Source organism: Mustelus asterias, chromosome 8 (genome assembly GCF_964213995.1).
Source record: "Mustelus asterias chromosome 8, sMusAst1.hap1.1, whole genome shotgun sequence".
In the NCBI taxonomy this organism is placed as follows: domain Eukaryota; kingdom Metazoa; phylum Chordata; class Chondrichthyes; order Carcharhiniformes; family Triakidae; genus Mustelus; species Mustelus asterias.
Genome location: NC_135808.1, coordinates 77,336,730 through 77,349,070, shown reverse-complemented (window position 1 = coordinate 77,349,070; position 12,341 = coordinate 77,336,730). Strand labels below are relative to the sequence as shown.

The 12,341-nt window shown below is 49.4% G+C and overlaps 1 long non-coding RNA gene across 1 annotated transcript; it reads left to right on the top strand.

The window, feature by feature from the left end:
• Positions 1-5,521: 5,521 nt before the first annotated feature.
• Positions 5,522-11,056, top strand: LOC144497910 (uncharacterized). The gene is made up of 3 exons (XR_013498575.1): positions 5,522-5,632; positions 6,602-6,720; positions 9,714-11,056. It is a non-coding gene; the product is annotated as an uncharacterized LOC144497910 (long non-coding RNA).
• The last annotated feature ends 1,285 nt before the right edge of the window (positions 11,057-12,341 follow it).

The window sequence follows — 12,341 nt, the reverse complement described above, 5'->3', positions numbered from 1 at the left end:
TGCCTGGTATGGAGGGTCTTAGCTATGAGGAGAGATTAGGTAAACTGGGGTTGTTCTCCCTGGAAAGACGGAGGATGAGGGGCGACCTAATAGAGGTGTATAAAATTATGAAGGGCATAGATAGAGTGAACAGTGGGAAGCTTTTTCCCAGGTCGGAGGTGACGAACACAAGGGGTCACGGGTTCAAGGTGAGGGGGGCAAGGTTCAACACAGATGTCAGGGGGACGTATTTTACACAGAGGGTGGTGGGGGCCTGGAATGCATTGCCAAGCAAAGTGATTGAGGCGGACACGCTGGGATCGTTTAAGACTTATCTAGATAGCCACATGAACAGACTGGGAATAGAGGGTTACAAACGAATGGTCTAGTGGGCACATGAGCGGCGCAGGCTTGGAGGGCCGAAGGGCCTGTTCCTGTGCTGTATTGTTCTTTGTTCTTAGCAATGCTCCCTTATAGGTTTTTAACCAGTTATCTAAGGCAAAACTGCTGCCAATTTGTTAAAGGTATATCACACAACTTCTTACTCTGTTGTGGAAATCCAAGAAAACACGGAAAAAAGATTGCTTTCTGAAACAAAGGGCTGGATTCTCCAACCTCACTCGCTGCTTGGATTCCCTGATCCCACTGTAGTGAACAGAGATTTGGCTGAGCACAAACTTCTCTGTTCTTGCTGGCAGCGGCAGCAGGGTGTGAATGGCCGGAGAATTCCAGCCAAGGACCTTTCTGGTTTCTGGATGTTTCCTTCCCTCAGCACAAAGTTGGTCCCAGGATATCTCCCCCACATAGTCATTACAACCCAACTCAACATCTTTCCTTAAATATTCATTTTCCCTTTCATCTCCAAAGAACAAAGAATAATACAGCACAGGAACAGGCCCTTCAGCCCACCAAGCCTGCGGCGATCATGTTGTCCTATCTAGACCAACCGCTTATATCCCTTTATACTCTGTCTGTTCATGTGCCTATCCAGATAAGTCTTAAATGTCGCTAACGTGTCTGCCTCAACCACCTCACTTGGCAGTGCATTCCAGGCCCCCACCAACACCTGTGTAAAGATCTTCCCCCCCACATCTCTACTGAACCTTTCCCCCCTTACCTTGAACTTGGGCCCCTTGTGATTGTCACTTCTGCCCTGGGAAAAAGCTTCCAACTGTTCACCCTATCTATGCCCTTCATAATTTTATAAACTTCTATCAAGTCGCCCAGTTTATTCGATCTCTTCTCATAGCTAATACCCTCCATACCAGGAAACATCCTGGTAAACCTTTTCTGTACTCCCTCCTAAGCCTCCACATCCTTCTGGTAGTGTGGCAGCCAGAATTGGACACAGTATTCCAAATGTGGCCTAACCAACGTTTTATATAACTGTAACATAATTTGCCAACTTTTATACCCGATGCCCCAGCCGATGAAGACAAGTATGCCATATGCTTTCTTCACCACCTTTTCCACCTGTGCTGCCACTTTTAAGGATCTGTAGACCTGTACTCACAGATCTCTCTGTGTGTCTATGATAGAAACATAGAAACATAGAAAACTACAGCACAAAACAGGCCATTCGGCCCCACAAGTTGTGCCGGACATATCCCTACCTTTTAGGCCGACCTATAACCCTCCATCCTATTAAGTCCCATGTACCCATCCAGGAGTCTCTTAAAAGACCCTATTGAGTTTGCCTCCACCACCACTGATGGCAGCCGATTCCACTCGCCCACCACCCTCTGTGTGAAAAACTTACCCCTAACATCTCCCCTGTAACTACCCCCCAGCACCTTAAACCTGTGTCCTCTCATATCAGACATTTCCACCCTGGGAAAAAGCCTCTGAGAGTCCACCCGATCTATGCCTCTCAACATCTTATATACCTCTATTAGGTCTCCTCTCATCCTACATCTCTCCAAGGAAAAAAGACCGAGCTCCCTCAGCCTATCCTCATAAGGCATGCCACTCAATCCTCATAAGGCATGCCACTCAATCCAGGCAACATCCTTGTAAATCTCCTCTGCACCCTTTCAATCTTTTCCACATCCTGTAATGAGGCGACCAGAACTGAGCACAGTACTCCAAGTGGGGTCTGACGAGGGTCTTATATAGCTGCATCATTATCCCCGGACTCCTAAACTCAATCCCTCGATTGATAAAGGCCAGCACACCATACGCCTTCTTAACCACCTCCTCCACCTGCGGGGCCGATTTTAGAGTCCTATGGACCCGGACCCCAAGGTCCCTCTGATCCTCTACCGTACTAAGAGTCTTTCCCTTTATATTGTACTCCTTCATCCCATTCGACCTGCCAAAATGGACCACGACGCATTTATCTGGGTTGAAGTCCATCTGCCACTTCTCTGCTCAGTCTTGCATCCTATCTATGTCCCTCTGTAACTTCTGACATCCCTCCAGATATCCACAACCCCACCAACCTTTGTGTCGTCAGCAAACTTACCAACCCATCCCTCCACTTCCTCATCCAGGTCATTTATGAAAATGACAAACAGCAAGGGTCCCAGAACAGATCCCTGGGGCACACCACTGGTGACCGACCTCCAATTAGAAAAAGACCCATCTATACACACTCTCTGCCTCCTTTGGGCAAACCAGTTCTGGATCCACCGGGCAGCAGTCCCTTGGATCCCATGTCCTCTCACTTTTTTGAGAAGCCTTGCATGAGGGACCTTATCGAATGATGGCTCTGCCATTTGTTTTATAGCTCCCACCTGAATTGGATCTACCAAAATGCATCAACCTTGCATTTGTCCAGGTTAAATTCCATCTGCCATTTCTCCAACCAATTTTCCAGCCTATCTATATCTTCATCACTATCCACAACTCAAACAATATTAGTACCATTTTTGTCACCTCCTCAAAAAACTCAATCTAATTAATGAGACATCACCTCCCTCATACAAAACCATGCTGTCTGTCACTAATAATTCAACTCCAATTCCAATTCCATTCTCCTCAGCAACTCTTTGAACTCTTCCAAACTATAAAAATGTTTCATGTTTTCCTATTGCCTTCCCTTTCAGGTCAAATAAAATTTAATAGTTTCCCCTTCCTTACTTCTGAAACCATTGGAAATGTCTCTTACTCTCCTTTGAAATTTAATAGTTGAAAAGCCATGTCCCAATGCAAATTTGTAAACCAATCTATTTACTTATAAATCCCATTCACCATGGCCTCTTATTATGAATACACGTATTTTGTGCCTGTATGCATTTTATCTCTCAACTCTCCCAGCCAAGCTTTCACTATTAACCTTTCTCCAGCTTAATTAAATCATTTACACACATACACACACACGTAAAATATCCATCCTCAAGTGTGCAGATTTTACACCTTCCATCATAGCATTCATTCCCATTTTTTTCAGATAGATTTTTTATAAACAGACACCTCATCTTTTAAGTTCACCATGGAGTTATGCCCATAATGTTTTTACTCCAGCTCCTTTACAGTGTATTCTGCAGCTATTCTGCAGGGGAATTCTCACCAGGAGTCTATTCATTCGCCAATCCTATTTTTGGTCAATCTTCTCCCTTTCTCCTCTCTCAGTGGATCTCACCTGAAAGCCTCATCCACACTTTTGTTAACTTTAGATTCAACCATTTCCATTGCCTCCCACCTTTTCACCCTCTAATAATTTGAACTCATACAAAACTTAGTTTCCTGTATCCTAACTCAGACGAAGTCGAATTCATCCATTCATCCATCACCCCTATGTTCGCCGACCTGCAATGCCTTTAAATGAACCTTGATTTTAAAATTCTCAGCCTTATTTTCAATTCTACCCATGGCCTTGCCTCTCCCTGCCTTTGTTACCTCTGCCAGGCTTTCAACCCTCCAAGATCTCTGTGCGCCTCCTACAATTCTGGCTACATGTGCATCCCCTTTCTTAGCTCCTCTATTAACAGCTGTGCCTTCAGCTGTTATAGATTCTGAACTTTGGAATTTCCTCCCTTAACCTCTCTCTGACTCTCTGCTTTACTTTCCTGCTTAAAATCAAGCTCTTTGGTCAAGCTATTGCCCTAATATTTCTTTTTATGGCTTGGTGTCAAAATTTTGTTTAATAATCATTTTTGTGAAATGATTTGGGGTTTGCCTCTGCCTATTGCCCATCCACATAGTGCCTTCAGAAAGTATAGTTTCAGCATGTACGCTGATGAAACCCAGCTCTATCTCACCCTTATTCCTCTCAACTCCTGCACTGTCACTGAATTGTCAGACTGCTTGTTCAATATCTGGTACTAATGAGCAGAAATTTCCTCCAGCTAAGTATTGAGAAGAGGGAAGCCATAATCTTTGGTGCCTGCCACAAACTATGTTTCCTTGGCACTGACTCAATTGTCCCTCTTCTTAGCAACTCTCTGAACTAAACTACACTGTTTACAGCATTAATATTACTTCACCCTGTGAGGAGCTGCTGACTATGTATCCGTGCCATCACTGAGACTTCCACCTCTCCAACATTGCCCTGTCTCAGCTTATCTGTTTAAACCCCCACCATGCCTTTGTTACCTCCGGGGTTGACTATATCTAATACAATCCATCAAAAACTCCGCTCTCCATGTCCAAACTTGCACCCAAGCCCCATCCACCTATTAACCAGGTATTCGTTGATATACATTAGCTCTCAATTATGCAATGCCTCAACTTTAACGTTGTCATCCTTCTTTTCAAATTCTTTCATGGACTTGCCATTCCCAATCTCTGTAACCTTCTCCTACCCCATATCCCTACAAGATACCTGTGTACCTCCAATTCTGACTCTTGAGCATTCCTAATTTTGATCAAGTTTAAGTTTAAAGTTTATTTATTAGTGTCACAAGTAGGCTTACATTGACACTGCAATGAAGTTACTGTGAAAATCCCCTAGTCGCCACTGTTCGGGTACACTGAGGGAGAATTTAGCATGGCCAATGCACCTAACCAGCACGTCTTTCGGACTGTTGAAGGAATCTGGGGGAAATCCACGCAGACACGGGGAGAACATGCAGACTCTGCACAGGCAGTGACCCAAGCCAGGAATTGAACCTGGGTCCTTGGCGCTGTGAGACAGCAGTGCTAACCACTGTGCTAACCACTAATCACCCCGCCATTGGAAGTTGCGCCTTTTGTTGCCAGGACCTGGAATTCTGGGAATCTCTCCTTAAGCTTTTTCCCTCTCTATTTCTCTTTCTTTTTAAGATGCATCGTAAAATCTAATACCTCATGTGGCTTGGTGTCAGTTTTTGATTTTCAACATTGCCGGGAAGCACCTTTTCATGATTTTTATTCTGTTGAAGGACCAATATCAATAAAAGTTATTATTATTTCAGGAAGAAAGGCTGGATGGCTTTTGTGGAATGGAATATTTCACCGGCTCCCATGGTACATGACCCCACTGCCAGCATTGACTTCATAAGCTGAGCAGCAGTGGAGTGAGATTTGTTCATCAGCCAGTGACAGCTGAGGGGATTATTAGCAGCAGCTGCAGGAGAGAAAGAGCCTGTGACTGGAGGAACAGCTCCTTGCAGAATTTTTCACTTGCATTTTGAACACTCACTCCACGAGTCGGATAGAGAGCAATGGCGGGCCGGATTGCGGCCTGTGAGTGGTATGTCGGATAACCCAGGGCTCAAACAAGTCTAATATGGTATGAGGCTCAATGGGATTGTCTTTTTCACGAGACTAAATGTAAACCAATTGACTGCCCACAAAAAATCAAGTCAGTGATGAATCTTTTGAAAGTTTGTATTTTGTTCATTCCTAATTGAATCTCTTTCTGCCATTCAGTTTGAGTTTTTTAAACCAAAGCAAAAGGAAACTTTATGGTTTCCCCCATTTGGAGACATCCGGTGCCAGGTCAAGGGACCCTGGCTTTGAGAAAGGCCCCTGATTGGCCAGCAGTTCTTGCCAGGTGTGACTCACACCATCAGGGTCCTTAATCCTGGGAAAGACCATCCATTGTCCAGTTAATTGCCTGGATGGCACTTAATTCAGTGGATCCTTCCGGAAACGTGGTGCTTTCACCAGTTCTAGCCAGTGAATGAGATACCCGTCGCCTCCATTAAATACTGCCCACTGTTTACAACTTTTTTCTTTTTTCAAATATTCATTCACTTCCTTTTCAAAAACTATCACGGATTTTGCTTCTGCCACTGATGGGACATACCATCTAGCAATCCTCTGTATAAATCAGAATCATTCTCCTCTCTCCCGCTTGGTGATTTTAAATTTATGCCCTTGTTACCAGCTCAGTGGCCAGTAAAAATATCAGCCAGGCTGGTAGGCGTGCGGTCTGGTAAAATGGCGAAAGGCATTGGGAAAGATGTGCTTACCTGGTGAATGGATACGACCAAAGGCACCCAGCCTGGCAGGAGGAGAGGGCACTGGAGTAACATGGGTAGGGAATTAAATCTGTTAAACAGACAATTAACAGTGATTCATATCAGGGTTTTTTTCCCCATTTCCGAGGGGCACATGGGAACAATGAAACTTCAAAGACCCGTCAGCTCTAACAAGGTGAAATCCCAGTGGAAAGTCAATCACTGGACCTGTCATCACAGAAAGCGACACATTGGACATGCATTAACCTCATCTGCTGTGATCCTTCCCATTACAGCCTTTGCAGCAATCAGTCATCTGGTTATGGCCTGAAGGATTCTTTTAGTGGTGCAACACACACCCAGCAAGGTGACGTCGAATATCAAACATAAACCCGTGAATTCAAAATGCTGCAAGGTAGGGATTTTCACGTCTTTGTGGATGCTCCTGCACGGTACTGCCAATTCCCCCACCCCCAACACGGTGCTGCCAACTCCCCCACCCCCCCACCCCCGCACGGTGCTGCCAACTCCCCCACCCCACCACCCCCGCACGGTGCTGCCAACTCCCCCACCCCCCCACCCCCGCACGGTGCTGCCAACTCCCCCACCCCCGCACGGTGCTGCCTCCCTCTGCACGGTGCTGCCAACTCCCCCACCCCCGCACGGTGCTGCCAACTCCCCCACCTCCGCATGGTGCTGCCCCCCTGCACGGTGCTGCCAACTCCCCCACCCCCGCACGGTGCTGCCAACTCCCCCACCCCCCCACCCCCGCACGGTGCTGCCAACTCCCCCACCCCCGCACGGTGCTGCCAACTCCCCCACCCCCGCACGGTGCTGCCAACTCCCCCACCCCCGCACGGTGCTGCCAACTCCCCCACCCCCGCACGGTGCTGCCAACTCCCCCACCCCCGCATGGTGCTGCCCCCCTGCACAGTGCTGCCCACCCCCCCTCCCCGCACGGTCCTGCCCCCCCCCCCTCCCCGCACGGTCCTGCACCCCCCCCCTCCCCGCACGGTCCTGCCCCCCCCCCTCCCCGCACGGTCCTGCCCCCCCCCCTCCCCGCACGGTCCTGCACCCCCCCCCTCCCCGCACGGTCCTGCCCCCCCCCCTCCCCGCACGGTCCTGCCCCCCCCCCTCCCCGCACGGTCCTGCCCCCACCCTCCCCGCACGGTCCTGCCCCCCCCCCTCCCCGCACGGTCCTGCCCCCCCTCCCTCCCCGCACGGTCCTGCCCCCCCTCCCTCCCCGCACGGTCCTGCCCCCCCCCCCTCCCTCCCCGCATGGTCCTGCCCCCCCCCATCACTCCCTGCACGGTCCTGCCCCCCCCTCCCTCCCCGCACGGTCCTGCCCCCCCCTCCCTCCCCACACGGTGCTGCCCCCCCCCCCTCCCCGCACGGTCCTGCCCCCCCCCTCCCCGCACGGTCCTGCCCCCCCCCCTCCCCGCACGGTCCTGCCCCCCCCCCTCCCCGCACGGTCCTGCCCCCCCCCCTCCCCGCACGGTCCTGCCCCCCCCCCTCCCCGCACGGTCCTGCCCCCCTCCCCGCACGGTCCTGCCCCCCCCCTCCCCGCACGGTCCTGCCCCCCCCCTCCCCGCACGGTCCTGCCCCCCCCCTCCCCGCACGGTCCTGCCCCCCCCCTCCCTCCCCGCACGGTCCTGCCCCCCCCCCCATCCCTCCCCGCACGGTCCTGCCCCCCCCTCCCTCCCCACACGGTGCTGCCCCCTCCCTCCCCGCACGGTCCTGCCCCCCCCCTCCCTCCCCACACGGTGCTGCCCCCTCCCTCCCCGCACGGTCCTGCCCCCCCTCCCCGCACGGTCCTGCCCCCCCCCCTCCCCGCACGGTCCTGCCCCCCCCCATCCCTCCCCGCACGGTCCTGCCCCCCCCCCTCCCTCCCCGCATGGTGCTCCCCCCCCCCTCCCTCCCCGCACGGTGCTGCCCCCCCCCCCTCCCTCCCCGCACGGTGCTGCCCCCCCCCCTCCCTCCCCGCACGGTGCTGCCCCCCCCCCCCCCTCCCCGCACGGTGCTGCCCCCCCCCTCCCCGCACGGTCCTGCCCCCCCCCCCTCCCTCCCCGCACGGTGCTGCCCCCCCCCCTCCCTCCCCGCACGGTGCTGCCCCCCCCCTCCCCGCACGGTCCTGCCCCCCCTCCCTCCCCGCATGATGCTGCCCCCCTCTGCACGGTGCTGCCCTCCCCCCCTCATGGTGCTGTCCCCCTGCACAGTGCTGCCTCACCCCCGCACGGTACTGCCTCCCCCCGCATGATTCTGCCCTCCTGCCCAGGGCAACAACTAGACCAATAGCGAGCTGATGTAGCCATTTCATGGAACAAATCTGTCCAGTATTGTGGCTGCAAACCAAGATTGCTCAGAGACTACCAAGTGACCTCAATGCCACAATTACCAGCTTCAATTCATCAACAGACTGTAAGATTTTGATAATACTATTAATTTTTAGGGTTCACTGTCTGAAGTAACAAGGTGGAGGCTGGCTGCTGACCTTTCTGGATTCCACTGGCTGTGGCCACCCTCTGGATGTCCGAGCTCCTGGCATATTGGGAGCCTCCAACACAAATGCACGAGTTGCCTCTGTTTCTGTGGCCTCCTGAGAAACTGGTGTCATCATCAGAGGGGCTGATGGGCTCACTATAGACACAGGAGCAACCTGAGAGGAGTCCCCAGATGCTTCTGCCAGCCCCTCTCTAGCCTTTCAGGACAAACATGGCCTTGCCTGCTCACCTGAGGAGTTCAAAGACCTGACAATGTCTCCAGGTGTCTCCCTGTCACTCAGCCACCTCTTCACAGAGCTTATGGAGGGCGTGATGGCACGTCTCTGCTATCTTCTGTGTTTTCTATTGTTCATGATGTGAGCATCGCTGGCTAGGCCAGCATTTGTTTTGCCCATCCCAAATCGTCTTTGAGAAGGTTGCGATGAGCCATCTTGTTGAACTGCTGCAGTCCATGTGGTGTAGGTATATCCACAGTGCTGTTAGGGAGGGAGTTCCAGGATTTGGTCCAGTCATGGTAAAGGAATGATGATAAAGTTTGAAGTCAGGATGTTGTTTGTTGGATCTGGTTCTTCATGAGAGTTGTCAATCTGTCACGGTGAGAAGCCATTTCCGTGTGTGCCACACTCCTGGCTCACTCATGGTCTGGATGGACTGAGCTGGGGTTGCAGCATCTGGAAGCACTGCCAGATATTCCTGCATCCCAGTCTGCAGCTCCAGCTCCTGCAACCTTGCCAATAACCCCAGAGACATGTCATCATCAATCAGAGATGGCCAATAAATGCTGGCAATGTGCTTATCCCGAGAATAACATACTTTTAAAAAGTACTCAGAATTGTTACAGCACAGCTAAAGTTTCAGCAACATGTTTGGGAGTATTCTAACTAATACTACTCTTCTTATAATGTAGATCACAGCGTATGAGTGGACTCAGTGTATAAGACGACCCCATCTTTTTGGTATTTGATCCCCCTCCCCACCTTTCAGCCATGAAATACTGTACCTGGCCTCAATCTGTCGCTCCAGAAATGCATGTTTTACTGCTGTACATCAGCACATGGGATCAAACAGACGAAGCGGTTGTGTTGCATAGAAGACACACAGGAGTTTAAGGTACACCCATGCAGCAGACCACATACTGTGTGCCCATTGGCAAACAGTAATAGATCCTTCAGCAAAAAGAATAAAGTATGAAACTGGTTTCAAGCTAAAAGTCGTAACAACTTGTCAAACAATTGTGCCACAGCTAGGCAATTCCGAGTGAGTGAAAAACTGGTGCGAGAATGGAAAAAAAAGGAATCCATCCTGAAGAAGATGCCCAGGATCAAACGCGCCAATGAACAGGGACCAGCCACTAATATGATTTGAGAGGCACCTATCACAATTGGTCCCGATATTGACATTGTAATCAGAAATGCACTGTGTATACATAGCAAATCAAACCGAATCCAGCAAAGGTTTCAGACCAACAGTTAGCTGATGTAGCCATTTCACGGGACAAACCTATCCAGTGTTGCAGCAGCAAACCAAGATTGCTCAGAGACTACCAAGTGACCGCGATGTCACAATTACCAACTTCAATTCATCAACAGACTGTAAGATTTTGATAACGCTATTAATTTTTAGGGTTCAATATCTGAAGTAACAACTACGGATTTTATTTTAACCACCTTTTAAGCAGTTCATTTTCAATTTCTGCTCATGGAACACTTTACAGTGAAGGCTGGGAACAGGATGGCAGCTGTTTACGAGGAATTGGCGTTAATGGATTTATGACTTTCAAGGTACCATAAAGTCTGGGTTCAAGCAGTCTTATGTTGAAAAAGTTGTACCATGGAAGCCAATGGAAGCGGTGAGTTTAGACTTTTTCCAAGAAATTCTGGACTACTTTTCATTATCTGATATCATTATATGATAGCCAAGTTCCGCACACATGAGGACGGCCTCAACCGGGATCTTGGGTTCATGTCACATTATCTGTAACTCTCACAACTTGCCTGGGCTTGCAAAATCTCACTAACTGTCCTGGCTGGAGACAATTCACATCTCTTTAACCTGTGCTTAACCCTCTCTCCACTCACATTGTCTGCACCTGTAAAGACTTGATTACCTGTTAAGACTCGCATTCCAACTATTATCTTGCAATTGAGTTTGTGTCTCTATAGGCCCTGTTTGTGAACCAAATCCTCCACTCATCTGATGAAGGGGCAGTGCTCCGAAAGCTTGTGCTACCAAATAAACCTGTTGGACTTTAACCTGGTGTTGTGAGATTCCTTACTGTGCCTATCCCAGTCCAACGCCGGCATCTCCACATCATGGCTCATTATCTGGGAAAAGGGGATAAAAGTTGAAAAATCAAAAGTCATTTTTGGCACAGTTTCTGAGGTATAATTTTTCTGAGACACAGCAACATCACTTCAAAGACAGGAGAAGAAAGCACCTGTGCTGGCCATACTCAAGGAATTGTGGAGCCTTGAGGGATAAGAAGACCCTTATATTGTCGTCTGTGCTTTTGGTTAAGTTTATGTAGAGTCTTGCTTAACAAATTCAGCTGATTCATCAGTACTAGCTATTGTTAGGTCAGGCACAACTGAGGAACCCATTGTTAGAAATTAAGAACTTGGAACTTAAAATTTTTTAATTAAAAGGTCTTGTACCTTGAAACCTCTGAACCTTACATCAGACAGCAGCAAAAACATGAGTGCCCACAAGTCAAATCAATGACATAGGTGAAATGCCCATGAATTTTGATATGCCTAGCAACAGAACTGTGGAGTGGAAAAGTTCAAAAACTGTTCCAGTGAAAACAACAGGACATGAAAAGCTAAGATTTTTAGTGGCACCAGCCTGCATGGCTGACGAAACAAAATTAAATTTGTTAATTTTCAAAAGGAAAACCAAGCTGAGCATTAAGTTCTCTGCAGGACTTTTTATCCATGAAAATGATTGAATGGGTGAGGATGAAGTGACGTTTTGGATCAATAGCTTGTGTGGCAAAAGCATCCCGATGGCCGATGTAAAGAAGGCAGCTTATTAGTGTGGGACATATTGAGATCCCATATAATCGATGAGATGATGAAGTGGCCAATTGCAGTTAGAAGTTTAACAACACCAGGTTAAAGTCCAACAGGTTTATTTGGTAGCAAAAGCCACACAAGCTACCAAATAAACCTGTTGGACTTTAACCTGGTGTTGTTAAACTTCTTACTGTGTTTACCCCAGTCCAACGCTGCCATCTCCACAAGATTGCAGTTATACAAGAGGTCTAGCGTCCATAGTTGAACCTTAGGATGTGTGTCTCAACAAGCTATTTAAGGATCATGCTCGTGCTGAATGGAATAGGCGGATGGCGGATGGAGAAACAAACCTTCACAAATGGTGGTAGAAGGTGTTTGATGTTTCATTATCAAATCGTGGGATGCTATTAATGTGCAAACTCATCTGGCAGAATTTTCCCATCCCTCCCGCCATGGGAATCGTAGCGGACCACATAAAGGTCCGTTGACCTCAGACAGGATTTTCCCGTTTTGGGGCGAGT